The sequence below is a fragment of the Dreissena polymorpha genome, chromosome 10 (assembly GCF_020536995.1).
Source record: "Dreissena polymorpha isolate Duluth1 chromosome 10, UMN_Dpol_1.0, whole genome shotgun sequence".
Classification (NCBI taxonomy): Eukaryota; Metazoa; Mollusca; class Bivalvia; order Myida; family Dreissenidae; genus Dreissena; species Dreissena polymorpha.
The window spans coordinates 58,979,517-58,986,203 of NC_068364.1; positions in this window are offsets into that span (position 1 = coordinate 58,979,517).

Sequence of the window (6,687 nt, forward strand, 5' to 3'; positions counted from 1 at the left end):
TGTTATCTCAGGTGAGAGACTTTGGGCCTTTCAGGCCCTCTTCTTATGATTGACAATCAGCTATATAATAATTAAGTCATCTTGTTCTTTATGTTCTATAATAATTAAGTCATCTTGTTCTTTATTCATAAGTGGATTTAAATAATTATAAGTTGCGATTGTGCTTATCAGGTTTATTTACCAGATTAATTTACCTCAAGATAATTGGATTTATACAATATAAATATAACATCGGGTCATATATATAGCAAAGTTATTATTATTTTTGTCAAAAAGCTTTCGATTTTACATCCAGTCCTTTTAAATGGAAAAGATGGATGGCGATGAAGAAATGTGTCCAGAATTTACTTCGTCATGGAAGCAAATTAAATTTTACGAAAATAAACATGGTTATGACACAACTTCGGTGAGTAGAGCAATAACCAGTAGATGATGTTTTACTTCTTTATGGCTCAGACTGAATGTGGACGCCATATTGTTCAGTATTAGCCGCGCGATTCCATTCTTTTCTGATATGAAAAATCGGCCCTAGGGCTGATATAATTTATATTGGCCAGCTAGATACGAATAATGGCCCGCTCGCGACGTCATTTTGTTACTATTTATAGTAACGATATGTGATATGTATTGTTCTTACACACTGTTTGGCTCAATGTGCCCAGCATGAACGTAGTGTCGCGGACCCTCCCAATTACGTGATTGACGTAAAACATGACGTCGAAGTTGAAACTTACGACGTCACCGGCACGGCCATATCACGTTACATAACGGCCTGAGTGACGCCATTCGACGGGCCTCCGCGAGCAACGTCTCCGACCCTCTCAATGACGACATCGACGTTCCACACGACTTCAAGGTTGAAACTTCAACGGTCAACGGCCTAAGTGTTGTCATTCGACGGGTCTCGGTCTATATTCAAAGGAGTTTGCGAACGGCGCCCGTTTAACCCTACGTATAAACGCCCATAGTGACGTCATCGGCTGCTTTTCCTAATAATGGCAGCGGTTATTTCGTTTTTGGAGGCAAAGAATTTGACCAACAGTCATGAAACTTTGGATACTTGTTTGGCTCAATGAGCCTAGCATGTACACAGTATCACCGACCCTTCCGGTGTCGTCACTTACGTTAAAAATGACGTGAAAGTTCATTTTTACAAATGTTTTTAGCTCACCTGAGCACAACGTGCTCATGGTGAGCTTTTGTGATCGCTTTTTGTCCGTCGTGCGTCGTCCGTCGTGCGCCGTCAACATTTGCCTTGTTAACTCTCTAGAGGCCACATTTATTGTCCAATCTTCATGGAATTTGGTCAGAAGATTGGTCTCAATGATATCTTGGATGAGTTCGATTATGGTTACGTTTGCTTGAAAAACATGGCTGCCAAGGGGCGGGGCATTTTTCCTTATATGGCTATATATGGCTATAGTAAAATCTTGTTAACACTCTAGAGGCCACATTTATTGTCCAATCTTCATGACACTTGGTCAGAATATTCATCCCATCAATATCTTGGACGAGTTCGAAAATGATGCCGGGGTGGTTGAAAAACATGGCCGCCAGGGGGCGGGGCATTTTTCCTTATATGGCTATAGTAAAACCTTGTTAACACTAGCGGCCACATTTATTGTCCAATGTTCATGAAATATGGTCAGAAGATTTGTCTTATAGATATCATGGATGAGTTCGAAAATGGTTACGTTTGCTTGAAAAACATGGCTGCAAAGGGGCGGGGCATTTTTCCTTATATGGCAATATATGGCTATAGTAAAATCTTATTAACACTCTAGAGGCCACATTTATAGTCCGATCTTCATGAAACTCGGTCAGAAGATTCATCCCAATAATATCTTGGACGATTTAAAACATGATGCCGGTTAGTTGAAAAACATGGCCACCTTGGGGGCGGGGCATTTTTCCTTATATGGCTTTAGTAAATCTTTGTTAACACTCTAGAGGTAAGATTTATTTTCCGATCATCTTGAAACTTGGTCAGAAGATTTGTCCCAAATATCTTGGATGAGTTCGAAAATGGTTTTGGTTGCTTTAAAAACATGGCCACCAGGGGCGGGGCATTTTTCCTTATATGGCTATATATGGCTTTAGTAAAACCTTGTTAACACTCTAGAGGCCACATTTATTTTCCGATATTCATGAAACTTGGTCAGAAGATTTGTCCCTATGATATCTCGGATGAGTTTGAAAATGGTTTTGGTTGCTTTAATTGATTGTCCGATCATCATGAAACTTGGTAAGAAGATTTGTCCCAATGATATCTTGGATGAGTTTGAAAATAATTATGTTTGATGTGAAAAAAATAGCTTCCAAGGGGCGGGGCATTTTTCCAAATATGACTTTAGTAAAATCTTGTTAACACTCTAGAGGCAACATTTACTCTCCGATCTTCATGAAACTTGGTCAGAAGATTCATCCCGATAATATCTTGGAAGAATTCAAAAATGATGCCGGTTGGTTGAAAAACATGGCTGCCAGGTGACGGGGAATTTTTCCTTGTATGGCTATAGTAAAGCCTTGTTTACACTCTAGAGGCCATATTTATTGTCCGTTCTTCATGAAACTTGGTCAGAAGATTTGTCCCAATAATATCTTGTTATCTCAGGTGAGAGACTTTGGGCCTTTCAGGCCCTCTTCTTATGATTGACAATCAGCTATATAATAATTAAGTCATCTTGTTCTTTATGTTCTATAATAATTAAGTCATCTTGTTCTTTATTCATAAGTGGATTTAAATAATTATAAGTTGCGATTGTGCTTACCAGGTTTATTTACCAGATTAATTTACCTCAAGATAATTGGATTTATACAATATAAATATAACATCGGGTCATATATATAGCAAAGTTATTATTATTTTTGTCAAAAAGCTTTCGATTTTATTTCAGAAACATGTTAATAGTATTTGGGCTAAAACATCATTACATAATAGGCAATGTGTAGATCATTGTTAAAATTTTAAAACATAACAGTATAGTTGTGTTTAAACATACCATCATTAATGATTTATATCAAAATGAAAAAATGCCTTCATTCTTGGATCAAAATTAGAACTAAACATAATGATGGAAAAAAATTCAAGTCGCCTAGAGTGCTTCCTTAGAATTGATCAGATGTTGAATGCGTTGCCTTTATTTTGTTTGACAGTCATCAAATGTTTGTTACTCTGCATACATGCTAAAATAAAATGTTATAAAACTTTCGAACAGTATCGTTATTTTACGGATATTAATATTGGTTTCTTAAGAAAAGTAATCCCACATTTCCTATAAGGCAAGCAATTGAATAATACATATGCCATTTATATTGTAATTATCAAACATTGAAACGCCTATTGTTTCATTGATACACGAATGTAAATTATGTTCATCTTACTTAAAGAAATCTCTATTAGATATATTAAACTGCCCTTCATGCATCGATAAAACTATGACGGAGCGTTTAAATTCTTAAATTACTAATCCTCTTATTTTAAACCGAGATTTTATAGTTGTTTATACATGTATATGAGTTGCCTTGTGTACAATTGAATCCATTAATTGAATTATTTTATTTGTATTATATATATACATATACTAAATACATTTCACTTTGCAGCATATAATATAACACAAATAACTCTATAACGAACAAAGCGACAATACTTGAATGGTCAGGAAATAAAACTGCAGAATATAAAAAATGGAATCGCAAATTCCTTTTAGAACCATAATATAATCATGTACATACTTCAATTAAATTAAAAAAAAAAAACCTATTAGGGCTCGATTTTTGCGTCCTATAAGGAGAGAAAACGTGTTGACTAATCTTAAAATTGGTTATTTATAAATATAAATGAATATTTATTGAAAGCGCGCTATGGTTTGCCTTATATTACAAAGATGATATCGCGCGGTATGATCTCGATGTCCAAATTGTGTGTATGGCAGTAAACAGAAATCGAAAAACAGAAAACAAACACCATAGCGATTTTTAATTTGGGATCGAGTATGGTAAAGTACTAAAACGACCTAATTAATATTCATGATTCGACAAGTTAATTCAAACCTAAACAAACAAAATTGCGGATACGGGCGAATCTAGCGGAGAGAAGGTAAGAACAAATGCAAATACATCTGTAACAGACGGAAACTGAGTTGCAACGCTACGTTTTTGCTAAATCTATGTATTTATCTTCCATATGCTAATAATGTTTGGCGAAAGCTATATATAGATATAATTTGCATGACTCGCGACGCTGCAATGATTTTCGCCTATTGCATGTATTTATGATCATTTATATATTATTTTATAGTTTCAAAACCGATTTTGACCAGGTTTTCGATGTCAACCTCGATAAAAATATATATTTCAACGAATTTATGTAAAGTTTATTTCTCGATATACGATTTATATGCAAAACAACGATCTATTCCGCGAACGGGGTCTTTAAAAAATCTTCATTATGGCTTTTGCTATAGTATAAAATTATAAAGGAGATTGTTTCATTTTATATGAATACATATGTACCGAAAATATTCAATTAATTGGCCTGAAAGGTATTTGTTTTTTTTTAAGTTCATATTCCGGATATAGGCTTTACAAGTCATATGGTTTTCTTTAAATGCAAATTACGTAAATTCATGGGGGTAAAATCCGTTTTTGTCCTAAAAGACAAAGTCACAGTGGTATCTTGTAAATTTATATTACAATATTGATAAAGGGTACTTATCAATATTTTTCTTTAAGTCGCAGGGAAGCATTATTGAGAGTACAATGACTTCATTTCAAACAACTTTAAAAAAAAGCAAACAATGAAAATTTAGCCTAGAAAATATTCATGAATATGTTCGTTGAGAGCAATGTATGTTAATGATACAAGCTGAACAAATGCTCGCTTCGCATAACTACCTGGCTTGCAAAATGAATGTTGCTAACAATTAATGGATGACTAGCTGTGTGTTGTAATATCATATGCTTGTATATGGGACATTAGTTTTCAACTTTAGTATGTATGAGCGTTACGAGCTATCTTGAATGAAATCTCGTTGGTCGTGTTTTACACACATAAACCCGAAAAGTATTATTTATACGCAGACCAGAGGCGTGCGACCCAAGTCCTCCACACTAAAGACATTGTTTGCGGCAGAGGCTATTCGCAGTCTGAAAGCAGAGAAATCTCAGGGAGAGGACAACGTCCCTTCTGAGATGATTCAGCATGGAGGTGGCGAGGCAACGACTTTCGCAATGACAGGATAAGGTAGAGAACTGCGATGTACGTATTATAACAATGTGAAGGTAAATATAAATAGGGTAACACCGACATTAGACATCATTCACAGCGAACGCGAGATGGAATATTGTCGGTCGGTTAAGATGGCGTAGTTGGTTTGGGATGTAAACAACAAATACAAAACGAACAACAAAAACAGAGATAGTTTGAGGAGGAACGAGACTTGAATCGTCTGTTAATTTTTCATCGGTTTTTTAAAGCTCTATAAACTTGAATAAGAAATGATGCTTAGTCTCACTTGTTTTGTAATGTTTTCAAATATCAGTTGACCGTCCAGGAGAATACTAGACATATATACATGGCGTGTTTGTCTTTCACTTTTCATATACGCTATATAGACTGTGAAGCATATTTTACTTATAAAATACTGTTTATGTCGTGATATGCTGCATATTGTTATGTATTTGGATTAATTGTACGGATATTCTTACACATGATCTATGTGGAAATTCATTATTTTTGTAAGTTGTCTGTTTTTTATTTCCAATGATAAATGTAGACTTTTCTCAAGTCATGGAATATCCGGGATTTTGTTTGTTTGTTTACACATAAAATATACCTTTTGATTTAAAAGAGCAATATATTTATAGGTTTATTTTTTTCCATAAAATTCCAAGATTCATGTTTTGGCAAGAGAGCGTAGGCATTTTTACATTATGTATATTCCACACATTTGTAGCATAATGAGCAATTGTTTGGATTCGCTCACAACCCAAAAGAAGATGATTGAAAGTTTCCTCTATTGATTACTGTCATATTGATTACAAAATGTGCATTTATTAACCCATTTATGCCTAGTGGACTCTCCCATCCTTCTAAATTGGATCAATTTATTTCCAAAATTAGGGATGTCTTGTAAATTTATTTCTATATTTAGAATATTTCTTACAGAAATTCCTTTAAGCAAACAGCGCAGACCCTGATGAGACGCCGCATCATGCGGCGTCTCATCTGGGTCTACGATGTTTGCAAAGGCCTTTTTCTAGACGCTTGGCATAAATGGGCTAACATCAACAATTTTCATTTTATATAGCAGATATATAGTTCCTAAGATCATATGAATTTTTCTAGCATGTAACCATTGTACATGAGTATCTTTGGTTATTTAAAAAAAATTGTGCACGTACTTCCAGTCTTTATTACTAAATATTCCATTCCATTTAGCTTCACTTGAAGTATTTTCAGTATTTGAAATAAGAGTTTCATATACTAGTTTATTTTGCTTCTGGGTAAAAACAACCAAAAAAAGGTAACAGGAAATATAATCTCCATTATTGGTTGTTTTTTTTACAGATACAACACCTGAGTTCTTAATGAACTGTGCTACAGATCTGTTTAGACCTTCGCAAAATAAAACCTTATTTTAACATGTACAGGCTTAAATTTCTTACTTAGATTCGATTTTT